The sequence below is a fragment of the Nycticebus coucang genome, chromosome 6, assembly GCF_027406575.1.
Source record: "Nycticebus coucang isolate mNycCou1 chromosome 6, mNycCou1.pri, whole genome shotgun sequence".
NCBI lineage: Eukaryota > Metazoa > Chordata > Mammalia > Primates > Lorisidae > Nycticebus > Nycticebus coucang.
This window is the reverse complement of record NC_069785.1, coordinates 91,014,713-91,035,921: the sequence shown is the minus strand read 5'-3', so window position 1 is coordinate 91,035,921 and position 21,209 is coordinate 91,014,713. Positions and strand designations below refer to the sequence as shown.

The window sequence follows — 21,209 nt, the reverse complement described above, 5'->3', positions numbered from 1 at the left end:
GCCGGTAAAGGCTGACCGGTTAAGTGTAAGTAATCACAGGATTCATGGGGCACGCATTAACTAAGGAAGAAAAAATGTTGAGTATCATGTTGCAGCGTTTGTTGGCAAAGAACGGGTTCAATGTGTCCCTCAAACGGTTGGAGGAGCTTATGCATTTTCTTAGACATGTTAGCCCTTGGTTCGTGGAGGAGGGATCGCTCTCCCTAGCGGATTGGAAAAGAGTTGGGAGGGAGATGCGCCGTTATGTGCAGGCACATGGGGAGCATACACTCCCCGCTCAAGCCTTCCCCCTGTGGCTACAGATTAGGGAACTGCTAACTGATACTACGTCTCTTGAGGCGTTTGTACGAGAAACTGCTTCAGAGACTAAAAGTCCAGAGGCTAAAAGTCCACCTATACATGATGAAGTACCAAGAGAGACTCGTGAAGAGGCAGAGCCAGGGCTTCTGCGTGCTGTGGGGATGCTCCCCCCACCGCCGGAGCCTGAGGACTCTTTTCCTCCGCCTCCAAAGCTTGGGGATTCTTCCGATGATGATTGGGATTTAGCAGATGAAATGGCCAAACAAGATGAGGAAGGGGATTTCTTTGATCATGATAATGAGCCCCCCATGGTGTTTGTAAGCATGACAAAGGCACATCCTGCTAAAAGGGTCTCTCATGCCCCTTGGCCACCTTTGCCTCCCATGGGTTTTCAGAACGCAAGGCAGGAAGCCAGAGGTTTTCAGGGCGCAATGCAGGAAGCACGGAAACAAGGGGATTTTACTTTCGCTTTTCCAGTGAAAGTGTCAGCTAATGACAATGAGGATCCCGTATGGGAACCCCTGCCTCTTAAAACATTGAAAGAATTGCAGCAGGCTGTCCGTACTTCGGGCGCTTCTGCTCCATATACTTTACAGATTGTAGACTTAGTTGGAAGCCTCTGGCTTACTCCCTATGATTGGCACCAAACAGCTAAAGCCACTTTATCACCTGGTGATTATGTCTTATGGAGAACTGAATATGAGGATAAGTCCAAAGAAACTGTTACTCAATTTAGAAGTAGAAGGAGACCTAAGCCCACTATGGCTATGTTATTAGGAACTGATGATTTTGCATCTCCTCAGGCACAGACGGCCATCCCCCGCCAATTTCTGAAAGCCATAACAAAAAATGCCATCAGTGCTTGGCGCAAGCTCCCTCCTCCCAGGGCCAAAGGCAGCACATTAGCCAATATTAGGCAAGGTACGGAGGAGCCGTACCAAGACTTTATTTCAAGGCTGGAAGAAGCCATTAATAGAATACTCCCCCCGTCTGAGGGCACATCACTGTTGCTCAAACAGTTAGCATGGGAAAATGCCAACACGCTGTGTCAGGACCTTATACGTCCTCTAAGAAAAACAGGTACTTTACCAGATTATATTAAAGCATGCATGGATGCCTCACCAGCTATAGTCCAGGGTATGGCCTATGCTGCAGCAATGCAAGGACAGAAATTCAGCGCCTATGTTAAAAATACCTTCAATAAAGGAGGTAAGGGGCCAAGAGCTCCTGCTAACACTTGCTACAATTGTGGCAAGCCAGGACACATGCAGAAGGACTGTAAACAGTCCCATGCCAATAAGCCGAGGGGGGAACCGCCCGGCTTATGCCCTCGTTGTAAGAAGGGGCGACATTGGAGAAATGAATGCAAATCAAAATTTCATAAGGATAGAACCCCCTTAAATGACAAGGGAGACACTGATCCTGAGGATCAGGACGTACGGAGATCAAAAAACTAGTAAAGGGGCATTCTCCCAGCCTGGACCCCAAAGGAGATCATGCTGCGGTGCAGGATGTGCAGCACTCATCTACTTTAAATCCTCAAGCCCCTGAATTTACTATTCATGACCTTTCACGGGGCACTCCTGGGAGTGCAGGTTTAGATCTTGCAAGTGAAAAGGATGTATTATTATCCAAATGGGACGGTGTTACTTTAATCCCCACTGCAGTAAAAGGGCAACTTTTGCCGGGGACAGTTGGAATTATAATTGGGAGAAGTTCAAATTATACTAAACATTTTGAAGTTATTCCAAGAGTAATTGATTCAAATACTCAAAGTACAATCAAAATAATGGTTAAAGCTTTAGTGGAAACAACGCAAATTCACAAAGGACAAAGAATAGCTCAATTATTATTATTACCATATGTCCCTTTACCTGCACCACATTTGAAGATAGCCAGGGGACAAGGTCAGTTTGGTTCCACTGATTATGTGGCTTTGGTGCATGATTTGAATGACAGGCCATTCCAAGAAATAAAATTAAATGGCAAAGCATTTAAAGGGTTAATGGATACAGGAGCTGACAAAACCTGTATTGCAGCTTCTGAATGGCCTCAGTCCTGGCCGGTTCAACAAACCGGTTCTTCTTTGATTGGGCTTGGTTCAGCCACAGGAGTTATGCAAAGTACAGCTTATCTCTCTTGGGAGTTTGAAGGAAAAACAGGTTTTGTTCAACCATATGTGCTGCCCTCTTTACCATTCACTCTATGGGGCAGGGACCTCCTACATGTTATGGATTTAAAATTAGTCACTGCTGATCAGTTAAATGACCAGCATTTTACATAGGGGCCACTGCAGAAAATCATGCAATCAAAATAAAATGGTTAACAGATACGCCTGTATGGGTTAGTCAGTGGCCCCTAACAACAGAAAAGTTACAGGCATTACAAATTTTAGTTCAGGAACAAGTAAACAAAGGGCACCTGGAGGAATCCACTAGCCCTTGGAATACTCCTGTATTTGTGATAAAGAAAAAATCTGGAAAATGGAGACTTTTACAAGACTTAAGAGCAGTCAATACAGTGATGGAAGATATGGGAGCCTTGCAACCTGGGCTCCCTTCCCCTGTGGCCATACCTGAGGGATGGTCAATTATAATTATTGATTTACAGGATTGTTTTTTCACCATTAATCTACATCCTGATGACTGCCCTCGGTTTGCTTTTAGTGTTCCTTCACTAAATTTACGAGAGCCTTTTAAAAGGTATCAATGGAAAATTTTACCTCAAGGTATGAAAAATAGTCCTACATTGTGTCAAAAATTTGTGGCTGCTGCTTTAGCAGCACTGCGAGTACAATTTCCAGATGCTTACATTATTCATTATATGGATGATATTTTATTGGCTCATCAACATCAGGCACAAGTACAACTTATGCTGGAAAAGGCCATAGAGCAATTAACTAAGTTTGGTCTAATTATTACCCCAGAAAAAATTCAAAGAGATAAGCCGCTTAGCTATTTAGGTCAGTGGATTCATTCGGATTATATCACTCCACAAAAAGTACAGATAAGAAGAGACAAATTACAAACACTTAATGATTATCAAAAACTCTTAGAAGACATAAATTGGATTCGACCTTATTTGAAAATTACTACGGGGACTCTCAGTCCTTTGTTTGCTATTTTGCAAGGAGACTCAGATCCACGGTCTCCAAGAATAATGACTAAAGAAGCTTTACAGACACTGGGGGTTGTGGAACAGGCACTCAGCCAAGCTAGAGTTAAGCAGGTTAATTATCAAAAACCATGGTCTTTATTAATTTTCTCTACTGAATATACACCCACTGCCTGCTTGTGGCAGGCAGGCATTTTAGAATGGATCCATCTACCACATGTACAAGCAAAAGTTGTTGCTGATTATCCTTATTTAATCTCCTTACTCATAGACAAAGGCAGGAAACGATCTAGAGAGTTATTTGACAAAGAACCTCATGTCATTATAACTGCTTATAATAAAACTCAAATAGAACAGTTACTTCAAAATAATGAAGATTGGATATTGGCCTTGCAAGGTTACACAGGACAAATTTTATATCATTATCCAAAACATCCTTTAATTGAATTTGCAAAAACAGTTTCACTTATATTTCCTCTTTTGTGTGCCAGACAGCCACTACCTCAGGCTGTCACATTATTTACTGATGGCTCTTCGACAAGAAAAGCTATGGTTTTTAGTCCAGGCATGTCGCCTCTCATAAAGGAAGTGGCACAAACTTCAGCTCAACAAGCAGAACTATGGGCATTAATCACTGCTTTTGAACATTTTAAACAGAAGTTTAATTTGTATACAGATTCTAAATACGTTGCTTCTTTATTTCCAGCCCTTGAAACTGCTCTTTTAACAGGAACTTCAACTATACTGCCTTTGTTAAAAAGGCTACAAACTTTGATTCAACAAAGACATAATCAATTTTATATTAGTCATATAAGAGGGCACTCACAACTACCAGGACCATTGGCACAAGGTAATACTACTGCAGATTTACTTACAAGAACTGTAGTGGCCACAGTCACTCAAGCAGAGGATAGCCATGCTTTGCATCATCAAAATGCTAATACATTAAGAAAAATGTTTCACATTACCAGAGAACAGGCAAGACAGATAGTCTTGCGGTGTAAGGCATACCCTCTCACTCATCATCCATTAAAATTTAGAGTTAATCCTAGGGGCCTCCGCCCCAATATTTTATGGCAGATGGATGTTACCCGTGTGCCAAGCTTTAGAAAATTAACATATGTACATGTAACTGTGAATACTTTTTCACATTATATTTGTGCCTCTACAAGAACTGGCGAGGCTTACAAGGATGTTATTCAACACTTGTTTGACTGTTTTCAACAGCTAGGTGTCCCTCTTCAATTAAAAACAGATAATGCTCCAGGCTATACTTCTCGAGCATTTGTTAACTTTTGTGCTCAATGGAAAATAGCTCATTCTACAGGAATTCCTTACAATCCACAAGGGCAGGCCATTGTGGAGCGATCCAACCAAATATTAAAACTACAAATTGAACGCCTACAAAAGGCCCATACATATTTCTCTCCTCATCACATTTTGTCACATGCTTTATTTGTATTAAATCATCTAAATGTTAATACAGAAAATCATACACCAACATTAGTACACTGGCAACCAGAAACAAAAACTGCTTTACCAAAAGTTCTTTGGAAAGATTTATTAACTGGATTATGGAAAGGACCAGATGTCCTCATAACCTCGGGATGAGGGTATGCTTGTATTTTTCCACAGGATACCGAATCCCCCATCTGGATTCCAGACCGACTGGTCAAGCCGGCTCCTCCGGAAAAGACAACGCAGGAGGAGGCGCCAGCGGCTTCTGCGGAACCTCACACATCGGCTGGAGAAAGTAAAAGTGCATCCGCCGACAACAAACAAGATCACGTGAACGCAAGTTAGACTCTTACTCAGGAGGCAAAACGTTTACTGTTGTCTCAAGGCAAAGCTTTAACTCCTGTAATGTATTTTGCAGCATTTTTGACTCTCTTGTCCAGCCCTAAAGTGAAAAGTGCAGCCTATTGGGCATACATTCCTAATCCACCTTTGTTACACCCTGTAGGGTGGCTGGATCAAGAGCCTATAAAAATTTTAACTAATGATACCCTCCGTTTGGGAGGATTGCAAGATTCAGAGTCACGGGATCATGCCTCTTCCTCTGTTAACTTTACAGGCAGGGTAGACTCACTCCCTATTTGTCTCACCTTAAGAGGGAGAGCCCCACCATTTTGTGTGCAAACTAGCTCCAGAGTGTTCTTAACTGACGCTCCAGATCCCGCAGATGCAACTAAACGTTATGTTTGGGAATATGAACTTCAAACCTTAAGACATATGACATTTAATGAAACTTTTGAAGAAGTAACTACATTACCTATCCCCAACTGTAAAGAAAAGTATAGAGATATAAATCAATTCTGGGATTCATCTTTAACTAAAACTCCCATCTGACTGTCATGTGGCTTTGCAGAAGCAGCCAGTCGACATGTCCCAGTTAACTCCAAATTAATTATTTGGGATTATTCTGCCACCTCTGGAACAATTAATTATGAAAAATACTTTGCTGATAATAGTGTAAAATATCATGAATATAGATAGTCATCTTTTTCTCCTCAAAAAATAAGGCAATGGTATTCAGCTAGTTTAGTAGAACCTATATGGGTTGCACAACAACAAAATAAAATTCAAATTCATTATGATTTATTTCAATTAGTGGCTGCTGCAAATATAATTTTAGAAAGAAAACCAGGCATGACAAGCCCTGCAGCCATACCAGTAAGAGTGTATGTAGGATATCCCTATGCACTATTATTAACACCCACTGCCTTTTTTAACATAACTGAACATAATAATTCTTATAAAGTCACATGTACTGCATGCAAAATAACCAATTGTATTGCTTCTTCTGATATAATAGATTGCTAAATATTATGTTAATTGTAAAAAGACCTTCATATGTAATGTTACCTGTAGATCTGCAAGGCGATCCATGGTATGATAATGCAACATTACAAGTGTTAGAAACACTTAATGAATTAATTAGGCCTAAGAGATTTGTGACAGCTTTAATTTTAAGCATTGCAGCTTTAATTTCTATAATCACTACTTTTGCTGTAGCTACTACAGCTTTAGTACAACAAGTGCATACAGCACACTATGTTAATACTCTTAGCAGTAATGTAACTTTAGCTTTAATAACACAAGCTAGTATTGATAATAAGCTTGAAGCTAAATTAAATGTGTTAGAAGAAGTGATCTTAGCTTTAGGTCAGGACATTAAGTACATACAACAAAAGCTACAAACAAAGTATCATTCTGCCTTTCAGGCTATTTGCATTACACCTTTACCATATAACATGTCTGAATCATAGAGTAAAGTGCAAGCACATTTACAAGGTGTTTGGAGAGACAATGATATAACACATAATTTACACGGCTTACAACAAGATATTACAGCCATGAGTCAAGCTCATTTACCAATAACTTCTCTTAACACATTGGCTCAATCTTTAACTAGTGGATTTAAAGCACTCAATCCTCTTGACTGAATCCAGTATATTGTATTCATAACCATAATTGGCTGTCTATTATTTTGTGTTATGTTACTATTACCATGTCTCATACGATGTCTGTTTTCTTCTATCAACTCTATACGCCAAGAAGTCTTTGAACTGCGGTTTAAAAACAAAAAAGGGGGAAATGCCGCACCCACGGCACCACAGCCGTAGTGAGGCAGCGCTGTCCGCGTTCTAGAATGACGGGAAGGTGGATTGTGCTCCACGGAGCTTAGCTCCCAGCGCCCCCAGTATGCACAGCATCAGAAATGTTGCCTAGCATGCTCAGTTACCCGCTTAAGTTTAAAGATTGTGGCATCTATTCATGTGTTTGTCATTCTGTACCAGAAGTCTGTTTGTTCTGATAAACTATCAATATGTACTTTCTTAAGAATGAACACAATACACTGTTGATCCAAATATAACACAACCTCATGAGCTTACTAGACTCAGTGGCACCACTAATGAACACACAAAGAGGTTTTTCCCACCATAAATATCAATAGGGACAGAAAAAACAGAATGAATGCATAAGCAGAACTTTTACAAGACATAACCTCCCACAATAAGGATTTGTTCAAACATCTTGCTTCACTAATTTTCATATGTAATACAAATCAATAGAGTAGTTTAATGTTTAACAAACAATCAATTATGAATCAAAGTATAGTTACTAATAGAAGTAAAAATATATAGAAAATATATATAGAAGTAGTCAAGCATTATACATAAAAGAATATGTCCAGCTGTTTTAAAAATAAAATCATAAGAAACTGAAAAGAGTTGCAGGACTGAGAAGAGTTGTAAGCCTTGACATTCCTGAAGCGGGAGTAAGCAGGTGTTACTGTAAACCACCTCCCTCTGGAGAGCAAAACCTTGAAAACATGTAATGCATGATAAACCGCATATGCAGACACAAAGATAATTTACAAGCATAAGCAGAATGAAGATTGCATTGTTTGAACCTTGGAAAAAAAATGTATAAATACCAACATATACTCTCAGTAAAATTTGCAGCTGCATACTTTAACCCGTAGTGTGCCAGACTGTCATTCCTGCGCCGACCTCTCAACTTTCCTCGTTCCTTCTCCCTGCTTTCCCTCGGACTGGAGCCCACCGACAGGGTGGTCCGCGGCAGCTGTGTTTTGTTTTGAGACAGAGACTCACTCTTTTGGGTAGAGTGCCATGGCATTATAATTGCCCACAGCAGCCTCAAACTCTTGGGCTCAAGAGATCCTCTTCGGAAGCGGGGATTGGTGTGCTCCCACTAAATGGGCACAATGTAATGGTAGATGGCATGATTTCTCAGTGTGGGACAGAATCACAATAAGGACTCTACCTAACAAATGCAAACATTGTAACCTAATTGTACCTCATACTGATCCAAAATACAAAAAAAAGAAAGAAATCCTGTTGCCTGTCTTCTGAGTAGCTGGGACTCTAGGCATGAACCACCACAGCTGGCTAGGGTCTCTCTCTCCCTCTTACTCAGGCTTGTCTTGAACTCCTAAGCTTAAGCAATCCATCCACCTCAGCCTACCAGACTGCTAGGTAGGATTGGAGGTGTGAATCATCCAGCATGATAATACCTTTTGTTATGTGTTCTTCTTCTTTTTTTTTTTTGTAGAAACAGAGTCTCACTTTACCACCCTCGGTAGAGTGCCATGATATCACAGGACTCACAGCAACCTCCAGCTCTTGGGCTTTCATGATTCTCCTGCCTCAGCCTCCGGAGCAGCTGGGACTACAGGTGCCTGCCACAACACCCGGCTATTTTTTGGTTGCATTTCAGCCAGAGCTGGGTTTGAACCCGCCACCCTTGGTATATGGGGTCAGCGCCCTACTCACTGAGCCACAGGCATCACCCATGTGTATTCTTTTAATAATACAATTTTAAACAGATAACAAAAAGAGACAGTTTATAAATCTTTCCAAAAATTACCTTCAAATAACAAGTGTTTCTTTCACACACATAAAAATATAGATCCATCAGGCGGCGCCTGTGGCTCAGTGAGCAGGGCGCCAGCCCCATATGCCGAGGGTGGCGGGTTCAAACCCAGCCCCGGCCAAACTGCAACAAAAAAATAGCCGGGTGTTGTGGCGGGCGCCTGTAGTCCCAGCTACTTGGGAGGCTGAGGCAAGAGAATCGCTTAAGCCCAGGAGTTGGAGGTTGCTGTGAGCTGTGTGAGGCCACGGCACTCTACCGAGGGCCATAAAGTGAGACTCTGTCTCTACAAAAAAAAAAAAAAAAAAATATATATATATATATATATATATAGATCCATCATTAAGCACATGGTGAAATTAAGACTATTTTTATGACCATTCAACTAGATAAGATAAAACAAACATTAAAAACTACGGAAGAGGGCGGCGCCTGTGGCTCAGTCGATAAGGCGCCGGCTCCATATACCGAGAGTGGCGGGTTCAAACCCGGCCCTGGCTGAACTGCAACCAAAAAATAGCTGGGCGTTGTGGCGGGAGCCTGTAGTCCCAGCTACTCGGGAGGCTGAGGCAAGAGAATCTCTGAAGCCCAGGAGTTGGAGGTTGCTGTGAGCTGTGTGATGCCACGGCACTCTACCGAGGGCTATAAAGTGAGACTCTGTCTCTACAAAAAAAAAAAAAAAAAACCAAAAAAAAAAAACTACGGAAGAGCTGGGGCTCAGTGGCTCACGCCTGTAATCCCAGTAGTCTGGGAGGCCTAGGCAGGTGGATTGCCTGAGCTCACAGGTTCAAGACCAGCCTGAGCAAGTGCAGGTCCTGTCTCTAAAACATAGCCAGTCATTGTAATGGGTGCCTGTAGTCCCAGCAACTAGGGCGGCTGAGACAAGACAATAGCCTGAGCCCAAGACTTTGAAGTTGCTGTGAGCTATAAGTACATGACACTCTACCAAAGGCAACAAAGTGAGACTCTGTCTCAGAAAAGAAAAAAAAAAACTAAACAAGAAAATAAATATATAAGATGAATCATAAACAAAGTCTGTTAAGAAAAACACATACATATATTATTTGTGATATACATAATATTTTGATTGAACCTTACATTGACTTAAAGTGTATATATAGAGTTACACATTTCTAACAATATAAGACACAGATAAACCAAATACACAATAAACTGATGTTAAGGAAACTGACCTAACAAGAAACACAGTAATAAGGAGTTATAAAACAAGAATATTAGAAATTTTAGCGCATGAAATTCTGTATGGAAATTAATATAACATTAAAAAAGAATGTTTTTCTAGATAACTAGAAGGTTCAACTATGACCTATGATCCCTATGTATCTATAGAGAGCAGATATTTTCAATCACTGGCACATGGTGTATGAAAATACAATTTCACAGAAAATACATTATAATCAATAATAAAAGCCTCAGGTAAGAATATTTTAATGTACAGCACTTAAAGGCTTTAAAAATAATAGGTTTTGCCCTGTACGCTGTGGCTCATGCCTGTAATCTCAGCACTCTAGGAGGATGAGGTGAGTGGACTGTCTGACCTCAGGAGCTTAAGATCAGCCAGAGACAGAGTGAAACGCCCTCTCTACAAACGGCCAGGCATTGTGGAGGGCACCTGTAGTCCCAGCTACTTGGGAGATTGAGGCAAGAGAATCACTTGAGCCCAAGAGGTTTACATTGCTGTGAGCTATGACACCACTGCACTCTACTGTGAGTGACAAAGGGAGACTCTGTCCCCTACTTAACCCCCCAAAAAAAAGAAAAACCACAAAGTAGCTGGGACTACAGGCATGTATCCATTGAGAATTTTCACTCTCCAGAAGATGCTCTGGTGAACATATGGCCCCTCTCACCCCCACTAAATTACTCAATGAACACCCAGCTATTTACATACACTTGGAAAGAGAAATTCCTCCTTGAATTCACAGAGCTTGAGCTAGAACTAAGGGCACAGTAATACATGTAAATATGATGAAAGTGCGGTTTGGTAAGTATATTCTTAACTATGACATTTTATAATTAAATATCTGTAACTACTGTATTTTATCTAATCCTGAACAATATGGCCTTATTGATTCTAGAAATATTTGATGCTGCAGGAACAGTAGAAATGTCCAGGGATGTGTTTCAAATCAAGAATGGAACCTCTGCTTGTTGTCAATAGGTCAGTTTTTTATCTTTTTCATTTCAAATCCTCACTGTGGACTGTATTTGGGGGTACACCGTGTCTCTGCTATGACTCAAGAAACAGAGAATACAATGTGGGAGATTGGGGTTTAGTTTTTCAGATAAACTACTTCAACTTTGATGACACTTTTGCACACTGAAAGCCCACTTGCCTGCAGAGCAGCAGTTGGACCTCACAGTGTGGATTGTGCCTTCACTGGGAAGGTTCTGTGACGCCCATCACCGTGGTGACGTGAGAGTATATATCTCGGCCCCTCCTGCTGCCACTTGCCATTCAACATGGGAAACCTGAAGAGCCGATTCAAAGGTATGTTCATACTGACCTGTGGGATGCTCTGCTCCTTCACAGTGACTAGAGTATTTCTCACTATATTTTAATTAGAAAATTATCCTCTGCATTTTCCCATGGGTGGTTATAATGTGTTTCTGGTTTTGTTTGATTCCCCAATTTATATTTGATACTCCTGTCAGGCAGGTTGCCCTAAAGTTTATCTCCTCCTTTCAAAAATAGATGCTTTTTCCTTATATCCTGTGATCCTCAAACATTGCTCAATTAGATGTCCCCTAAATTGGAAAATATGGGAACATCTATTTCCATGTCATTTTAACTTAACTGAGTACCTGCTAAAACCATTCATTTTAAAAATTTGAAGGAAATCCAGAAAGCAGGAGATGACTTTGTGGGTTTTCACATGTTAAACTCTATGTTTCACACGTCTTTTCCTGAAATGTGTGCTGAGTTCAGTCAACTTTTGGCATGTCATTTCTGTTCATATGTAAATTTAAAAAAACAACAAATCTCAGTGTGTGCTCCCTGGTGTCACTATATAAAACAAAACACGCATTGACTTTAATTCTATTGAGGCTGGTCAGATAAGTAGACAGGAGGCTACTAGTTTATCTCAATAAACTACCAAAGCACCAGCCCAGATGGCTACTCTTCCAGTGAATTCTCCCTACCTGCTTACTTGGGTTTTTGAGTGGTAGGAAGGGTTATTGTTTGTGAAAAGATTATGAGGCAGCTTTTCACAATGTCCTACAGTCTGAGCACACTTGGGGGACAAGCAGACACTGGTCATTCAGTGTGGTCACCTGAGGGGCAGCTTGCAGCGTTACAGTACTTGGGGAGAAAGGCCACAGATGTGAAAGGCCAAGACTCTCAGAGGATTTCCTTCAGAGGAAACAGGGCCACATTAGGGACGGAAGATGTGTAAGGTAGAGGAGAGAGGATGTGTCATGTTTAGAGCAACCTCCTAATCCAGGCATGTCCTCCGGGGCATCAACTTGGTTTCCCCTTGAACAATGGGTAGGAATATTGGAGAAAGAGAGTCAGGGGAGCTCTTGAATCAGGAGTCCAGGATATGGTGCAGAGTCCCAGTCATCAAAGATCTGTGCCTCCCATGGAACCATGTACACTTCCCATGCCAGATCCATCACTCATTCATGATGTGATGCTAAAAGCCACTTAGCTTCCCTCAATGTCACAACCACTCCGTAGAAAACAGGAGGTACAGCACCTCCTCTGCCCACCCACGGCCTGATGTGGGGATCACAGGTCATAATGCCAGACATTCCCTGACAGCTGCAGAGCATCATACCCACAGAAGGGATGAGAAATCACCCTCCACCCCCACTGCCCTGCAGTGGTGCAAGCACCCTACCTGGTGTCCAGTTTGTTCCCCCTGCCACTTAGGAAACATGGAAGACGACTAAGGGACCAGTCCTCTTCCTCACGATTCACCTGGATTGAGTCATTTCAGCCGCCTCATGTCGTAACAACAAATAAGCCTATTACCATAGTCATATGACAGTGCAGAGAACTGAGGACAGAGGGACCTCATGACCTTCTCAGGTGTAGGTGCCTGTCAATGGGCTTGGACCCCGTCCCTAACTCTGCACCACCAGCGCCCTGCTCTCTGTCTGTCTGCTCTGCTGCCTTTCTGTGTGGTCTCATCTCCATGAAGGCTTGGCCCACACAGGCTCCCTGAACCCCACGATCTCCCTGAAACCCAGCTTTCATCAGATGGCTCTTCTTGGAACTCAGTAAACAATGGGATCAGATGTCCAAACTCAGAATCCAATTTTACTAGTTCTCTCTGGACTTCTGTCTGGAAGATGCTTACACTCGTCCCTATTGGGAAGGCACTAACCATGTTCTTTGCTGACAGCGCTGACCCCCATGCCACCCCCCAAGAGCAGAGCATTGTACTGCATCAGTTTTGGCTACCTGAAAAATTTACTGTGACCACGAAGGTTATTTAGAATTGTGATTGGGTATTACTTGGTGTCCCAGATGTAAGACAAACACAGAGTGTAAGCTGTGTTTTTCATGCGGCAATATTTTAATTTTCCAAGTCATAAGTGCTGCTGCAACCACAGAATTCAATATACATTTTCAAGTCAAGATTGGGTCACATTCGATGGCAGAGAATAATTGAAACTCGTGTCTAGATACTACCTGGTTATTGACTATTGGCATAAAAACATCTCACTGGACCATGCTTGGTGGGTGAGGCCTGTCATTCTTGCCCTTTGGGAGGCTGAGGCAGGATCATCCCTGGAGCCCAGGACTTTGAGGTTGCAGTGAGCTATGATGACACCACCCACACTCTAGCTTTCAATCCAGGGAGGCAGAGTGAGACCCTGTCCTGCCCCGACCCCTGAAAATATCTGCCTGAAAGAATGGTGCTAAATGATGATTTTTAATAAAGGCATCATCTCATCTAGAAGAGTTTGGGGTTGACATAAAAATGGATCCATGTTCCCTTATCAATCTTTCCTCTCTCCCCCATGTCCTATTTGCAATGATCAATAACATCTTCACTTACTGGGATACAGTTGTTACAATTAATCTAAAACTTGACATCTGATTCTCTAAAGTTAATCATTTCCATTCAGGTTCACTCTTTCCACTGGGCATTTCTGTCAGTTGTGACACCTTCAAAGCCCTGTTGCCCACTGTGTCCTCACGCGGTGCCCCCTCCCTGCCCTCAAAGGCCCCTTAGCCTTTGTTGGTCCACAAACCCTGGCAACTATTGAGATTTGCACTGTTTTTATATTTTTGTGTTTCCAGAATGTCATGTAGTTGGAATGATATATAATGGAGCTGTTTTAGACTAACATTTCACTCATCCATATATATTGAATGTTCCTTCATCTTTCTGTGATGCCTTGTGTAGATCTAACATTTCATCTGGCTTTTTATCTCCTTTGTTTCAGCAAAGCAATGTTTCTCCCGCTCCTGCTGCCCTTCAGTCGTCCCACGTCTCCCACCCATCCCTCTCTATCCCCAGCTTGTTCCCCTGACCCCACTCATGCCACCTCCTCGCCTCTGGTGCCCCCTGGACCTATTTAGGTCATCAACCCCTTCTCGAACACGGTCCCTGCCTGCCCCTGCCACTTTGTGTCCCCTTTCTCGCCCCCGGTCCCTGCCCACACTCACTGTTGCACGGTCCCTCCCCAGCCCCCTGTTTTTGCCTGGTCACCTCCGTCCACAGTCCCCTCCCAGCCCCCTGTTCCTGCCTGGTCATCTCCATTTACAACCCCCTCCCAGCCCCCTGTTCCTGCCTGGTCACCTCCCTCCACAGCCCCCTCCCAGCCCCTTGTTCCTGCGTGGTGCCCTCCCTCCACAGCCCCCTCCCAGCCCCCTGTTCCTGCCTGGTCACCCCCCTCCACAGCCCCCTCCCAGCCCCCTGTTCCTGCCTGGTCACCCCCCTCCACAGCCCCCTCCAAGCCCCCTGTTCCTGCCTGGTAACCCTCCTCCCCACCCTCCTCCTAGCCCTCTGTTCCTGCCTGGTCACCCCCCTCCACAGCCCCCTCCCAGCCCCCTGTTCCTGCCTGGTAACCCCCCTCCCCACTCCCCTCCCAGCCCCCTGTTCCTGCCTGGTCACCCCCCTGCACAGCCTCCTCCCAGCCCCCTGTTCTTGGCGGGCCATGCCCCACCACAGCCCTCTCCAAGTCCCGAGCCCCTGCCCACCTGCAATTGTCTTCGGTCCCTCTTCTGCTGGAGATCCAACAGAATTGCCCCAGAGCGACCAGCCAGGCAACCCTCGCCACCTGCACACTGCCCACTTCGCAGGCTGTGTTGGTGGCGGTAGCCCCGTTACAAGTCCAGGAAGAACCAGGATGTGGGGCCACCAGTCATTGCCTGGAATGGACTGGCCACGGACTGGAAGCACAGGCAAGCACTTTACTCTGCAGCATGCCTTTTTCTCAGTTGAAGTGAAAGATAACCCTTAACATAATTGGTCTTTTTCCCTGGGACCCAACATCATGGGTTTCTGTGGTCTCTGATGCTGCTGAGACAAGAGGCCTGTCCCTGGCCCAGGTTGACTTCCCCATGAACTTGTGCCTCCTTCCCTGAAGTATTCTTTCTCCTTGGCAGCTGGACCACAGTATAGCATCACTAGTTTTTTTATGTTATAACCTTATCAATGGCCACCACACCCAGCCATTGATAAGGTTATAACATAAATTTTGAGGGGACAGAAACGGTGTGACTACAGGAGATGTGATGGTAGAAAGACTCACCTTCACATTATTTGTTCTCCAGGAATTTGTTTTGTTGTTTCTCTTACCATTAGAGTGAAATTGACTTTTGCTCAGCCATATAAATGCTATTGAGTCATTTCCACTCTCTTTTATTTATTTATGTATTTTTTTTTATTAAATCATAGCTGTGTACATTAATGTGATCATGGGGCACCATATACTAGTTTCATAGACCGTTTGACACATTTTCATCACACTGGTTAACATAACCTTCTTGGCATTTTCTTAGTTATTGTGCTAAGAAATTTACATTCCACATTTACTAAGCTTCACATATACCCTTGTAAGATGCACCGCAGGTGTAATCCCACCAATCCCCCTCCCTTTCCCCCTTCCCCCTATTCTTAGGTTCTAACTGGGTTATAGCTTTTATGTGAAAGCCATAAATTAGTTTCATAGTAGGGCTGAGTACATTGTTGCGCTGCATATTGAAGAGGGAATGCAGAGCAGTAAAGCAGTGCTGTTGAAAGAGTAAGGACAAGAACTCTAGGAGCAGACGCAGTGGGTGAGTCTTACCAGCGTGACAGTGGAGGTGCTGGTGTTTTATGCACATCAGTTCTCACTTATCACTGATAGGTCCTTGGAAACTGCAACTTTAAGCAAAATGACATTCTTTATTCCATAGAAATTTAGCACTTTTTTTCAATTCACCTATGGTAAAATTGCTTTCCGAAGTAAGTACATCATTTTGCTTGAAGTCATAGTTGCTTTGAACGTATCAATGACATTAACTGAGGACTTATTACATCTGTGTATATATGCATATAAGAATTTAATATATGTGCATATACATTTTATTTAGTATTTGGTTTAAATAGTGGTGATGCAGTGTATATGTGTGTGTGTGTGTGCATGCCTGCATACACTGAGTATATACACTGAGGCATTATATTGGGTGTCCATAAAGTTTGGTGGTAATTGCACACAAACTTTATAGACACCCTGTATGCTGAGGCATCATATCAATAAATACCTATGTAATGCTAAAACTGTATATTTTTAAAACAATTTGTTATTGAATATTTATTTAAACAAGTGAAATAAACATCTGTGATAATAAAAATTTTTAATTTGAAATAGAAAAATAAAAATTGATACATTAGGATAATTCTATTTCATGACTATTTTCACGTGTGGGTAATAATTTTAAAATGACACATTTTGTGTCAAAATATACATACCATTTATGGTCTTAATTTCCATTGTAATGTATTCAAACTTGAATCCCTTAACTAAAAGCTATATTTTTTTATATTCCTTTTTATTTCATAATTGAAAACAGCTGGTTTTAAACTTCATAAGTTCCTAACCCCAAATAATACTTAAAAAATAATTTTTCTATTTCATGCAATCACACACTGGATATTTATAGAAATATAAAATTATTTTGTTGGAACTGAAAATTCCATTAATGAAATCAAATACATTGTGCAAGTGGGATAAAAATGTACATGCCACATCCAGCCTTCCCTGTGCAGCTGTATTTTTAATCATTTCTATCTCATAGGAAGAGTTAATCATGGGGAGAAAAGAACACTATGGTGGTGATAATTTTCAGTATAAAAGAACACTGATTATGTGTTGATATTTTCAGATATACAACTATTTCACCTTTAGTACAACAATGAACTTATTTTTCATTTATGCTACCATCAAAAACTACGTATTTTTACAAACTGGTATTGGAATCTCAGCCAACACCTTTCTCCTCCTCTTCTGCATCTTCATACCTCCTCTGATCACAGGGTGAATCCCAGGGACCTGACCATGTGTCACTTGGCCTTTGTTCATGTGTGTGAAGTTCTTCACTGTGATATTATTGGGGTCTCCAGAACTCTTTCGGTCATTGAACTTTCAGAATGACCTTAAATGCGAGGCATTTTTCTACCTGAGCAGAGGGATCAAGGACTTCTCCATCTGCACCATCAGCCTCCTGAGCATGCTCCAGGCCATCACTGTCAGCCCCAGCACCTCCTGGTTGGCCAGATTTAAACGTAAATCCACAGATTACATCACTCATGTTTTATTCTTTTTGTAGTCCTGCACCTTGTCTTTTAATCATAGCATGATCTTCTTCAACATAGCTACTTATAATTTGACCAGACAAATCTACTGAAGATAAACACTTCTCACTTTCCCCCATGAATCCCATCATCAGGGGACTTCTCTTTGCTCTGTCATTATCCAGGAGTTTCTCCTTTGTAGGAATCATGTTGCTCTCAAGTGATTATGTGGTGCTCCTCCTGCTCAGGGAGCAGAGACGATCCCAGCACCCAGCACCTTCACAGCACCAGACTCTCCTCTAAATCCTCCCCAGAGAAGAGGGCCACTCAGACCATCCTGCTGCTAGTGAGTTGCTTTGTGGTCATGTAGTGGGTGGATATTATTATTTCATTCTCCTCAACCTTGTTTTGGGCTTATGGCTCAGTCATACGGAATGTCCAGAAGATGCCACATTTGATTCTTTGGTGCTACTCAGTTCAAACAAAAGAATAATATTCTCCAAAATTACAAAATAAGTGGCATAAAATAAAAATAATTCTCTGTGGAGTAGGTTTTTCTCTTCTCACTTACCTTTTCAAGTAGAAGATAATTTGTTTGATTTAATTACCATGTATAAAAATTATATGCTTATTATATATCTATTATTTGGAAACTGATGCTGTTATAAAACTTTGTAATTGGACTTTCATCTGCTGCCGCCATGGGGAAGGTGAATGTGGCCAAGTTGCACCAGGAAGGTGCATCCTGGCCAAGTTGTGGTCAGGATGACTTCAGGGTTCTGACTGTGGTTGAAATGGGCATGAAGAACCATGTGATAGTTCCCTGCAGTTTGATCGCCTCTATAGCCGGCTGTAATAAAGTTTTAAGAGAATTAGTGAAACAAAAACTCAAAGCTTGGGAGTGTACCAAGACTGTCCAGGGCTATCGGTTGACAAATGCAGGCTATGATTATGGCTTTGAAAACACTTTCTCCCAGACAAGTAGTTGAGTCTGTTGGAAACCAGATGGGTGTTGGCAAAGAATCAGATATTTACATTGTTGCAGATGAAGAAGGACAGCAATTTGCTTTAAAGCTTCACAGACTAGGAAGAACCTCCTTTCAAAATCTGAAAAACAAGCGTGATTACCATAAACACAGGCATGATGTGTCTTAGCTTTATTTATCTCCTCTCTCTGTGGTGAAGGAATTTGCCTCTATGAAGGTGTTATAAGAGAGGAAATTTCCAGTTCCAAAGCTAGTTGATTACAATCTCCATGCAGTGGTCATGGAGATCATAAATGGTTATCCTCTATGTCAGATACACCATGTTGAAGATCCTGCTTCAGTCTGTGATGAAGCTATGGAACTAATTGTAAGACTTGGGAATCAAGGGCTGATTCACGGAGATTTCAATGAATTCAATCTCATTTTGGATGCAAATGATCATATCACCATGGATCGATTTCCCACAGATGATCTCAACTTCTCATCCCAATGCTGAAGGGTATTTCAACAGAGATGCCAAGTGCATCAGAGATTTCTTCATGAAGTGTTTGGCTATGAAAGTGAGCTTTATCCAACCTTTAGTGATGTCAGGATGGAAGGCTGTCTTGATGTGGAGGTTTCTGCCAGAGGCTACACAAAGGAGCTACAGGCTGGTGACCACATGCTGCAGCCAGTGGGCCCAGATGAGAGGGACACTGTGATAGAAGAGGTACCTCAGTTTTCATTTTCTGATGGAGAAGTGTCAGAAAAATCTGAGGTTTGTAGGTCCAAAGATAAAAGTAAACAGAACTGTGTTGACCAGTCGGGTGGCTACAGATCATTCGAAGACCTGGAACATATCAGGGAGGACAGTTCATAGGAGCAGAGTGCTTGTGCACACCATTTTAAAATGACTGACTTTAGCCAGGCTTTAGAAGAAATGAAAGGGCAGGTTGTTGACAAAGATTCCATACCTGAATTTTCTGAGGAGAAAAACAGAAATGAAAATTACCTGAGACAAGGTGGTCAGACACATCAAGGAGAAGCCTCTGCTGGCTCTGAGGAGTGTGTGGACGAATGCTTTCATCTAACTGCCTTGTGTCACTGAGTAAAGAATCCTGGCCTCTCAGAGATGAGAAAACCTATGGGAGACATTAATTGGAATAGAACAAGAACTCTGAGTATTACTTCTTCTATGGGCAGTGTTGTGAGCTGTTCAACAATTCCTCCTGAACTCGTGAAACAGAAGGTGAAACGTCAGTTGACAAAACAGCAAAAATGAGCAGTCAGACAGTGATTACAGAAAACAGAAGCTAATGTGTTCACCAAGCAATGAAGGGAAAACATGCAAAGTATTAAATCAAGTTGGAAGCACCTAGCTTTTGGGGAGAATATATATTTTTGATATTTCTTTAAAGTTACTCTTCTCACCTTTCAAGCCACTTTTAGTCTTTTTGCATCAAGGCCAATATATAAAAAGATGAATAAACCCTAAAAAAAAAAAAAAAAAGAAAGATGAATAAACCCTATTTAATTTATAAAAAAATGAAATGATGGTGAGTAGAAGGCATATGTTTCACTGGCTTCTGATTATGATGCTCTGCATGTTGCCAACAAAATTGGGATCATTTAAACCAAGTCCAGGTGGCTCATTCTAAATATATAACTTTTCATCATAAAAAAAAACAAGAAAGGAGGTGGAGCAAGATGGCAGCCGAGTAACAGCTTTCTTGCATCTGGGCACCGTGAGTCTGGGGAGATAGAACTCTAGGCATCTCTGGCTGGTGGGATCTGCCTATCATCACCCCTGCGCGGATACAGGGAGTCAGTGAGAGACTTCTGGACCCCAAGAGGAGGACTAAAACAGTGGAAAACCAGCAAGTGGTCGCGTGTGTTCAATCGGTCTAAACCCGCCCGCAACTTCCACGGGCACGAGAACTTAAAGAGCAAGAGGAAGTAAAAGGAAAATTAGGGCAAGGAAACAGATAAAAGAAACCACTCATGAGGAAGAATCAGCAGAAAACTCCAGGCAACATGAAGAACCAGTCCAGAACAACCCCGCCAAGGGACCATGAGGTAGCTACTGCAGATGATTCCACCTATGAAGAAATGCTAGTAATGACAGAAAGGGAATTTGGAATACACATGTTGAAAACAATGAAAGAAATGATGGAAACAATGAAGGAAACTGCTAATAAAGTGGAAAATAACCAAAAGGAAATCCAAAAACAGAATCAAATAAGAGATGAACGATATGAAGAATATAAAAAGGATATAGTAGAGCTGAAGGAACTGAAACAGTCAATTAGGGAACTTAAAGATGCAATGGAAAGTATCAGCAACAGGTTAGATCATGCAGAAGAAAGAACTTCAGAGGTAGAAGACAAAGTTCTTGAGATAACTCAGATAGTAAAAGAGGCAGAAAAGAAGAGAGAGAAAGCAGAACATTCACTGTCAGAATTATGGGACTTTATGAAGCATTCCAACATACGAGTTATAGGAATTCCAGAAGGGGAAGAAGAATGCCCCAGAGGAATGGAAGCCATACTAGAGAATATTATAAAAGAAAAATTTCCAAATATCACCAAAGATTCTGACACACTGCTTTCAGAGGGATATCGGACCCCAGGTCACCTCAACTCTAACCGAGCTTCTCCAAGACACATTGTGATGA

The 21,209-nt window shown here is 42.0% G+C and overlaps 1 long non-coding RNA gene and 1 pseudogene across 1 annotated transcript; both read left to right on the top strand.

Moving 5' to 3' along the window:
• The first annotated feature begins 10,642 nt into the window (after nt 1-10,642).
• On the top strand, nt 10,643-14,300 carry LOC128587185 (uncharacterized). Its single transcript, XR_008380547.1, has 3 exons — nt 10,643-10,993; nt 11,110-11,323; nt 14,236-14,300. It is a non-coding gene; the product is annotated as an uncharacterized LOC128587185 (long non-coding RNA).
• Nucleotides 14,301-18,271: 3,971 nt separating this feature from the next.
• Nucleotides 18,272-19,951, top strand: LOC128588794 (serine/threonine-protein kinase RIO2-like; annotated as a pseudogene).
• Nucleotides 19,952-21,209: the final 1,258 nt, after the last annotated feature.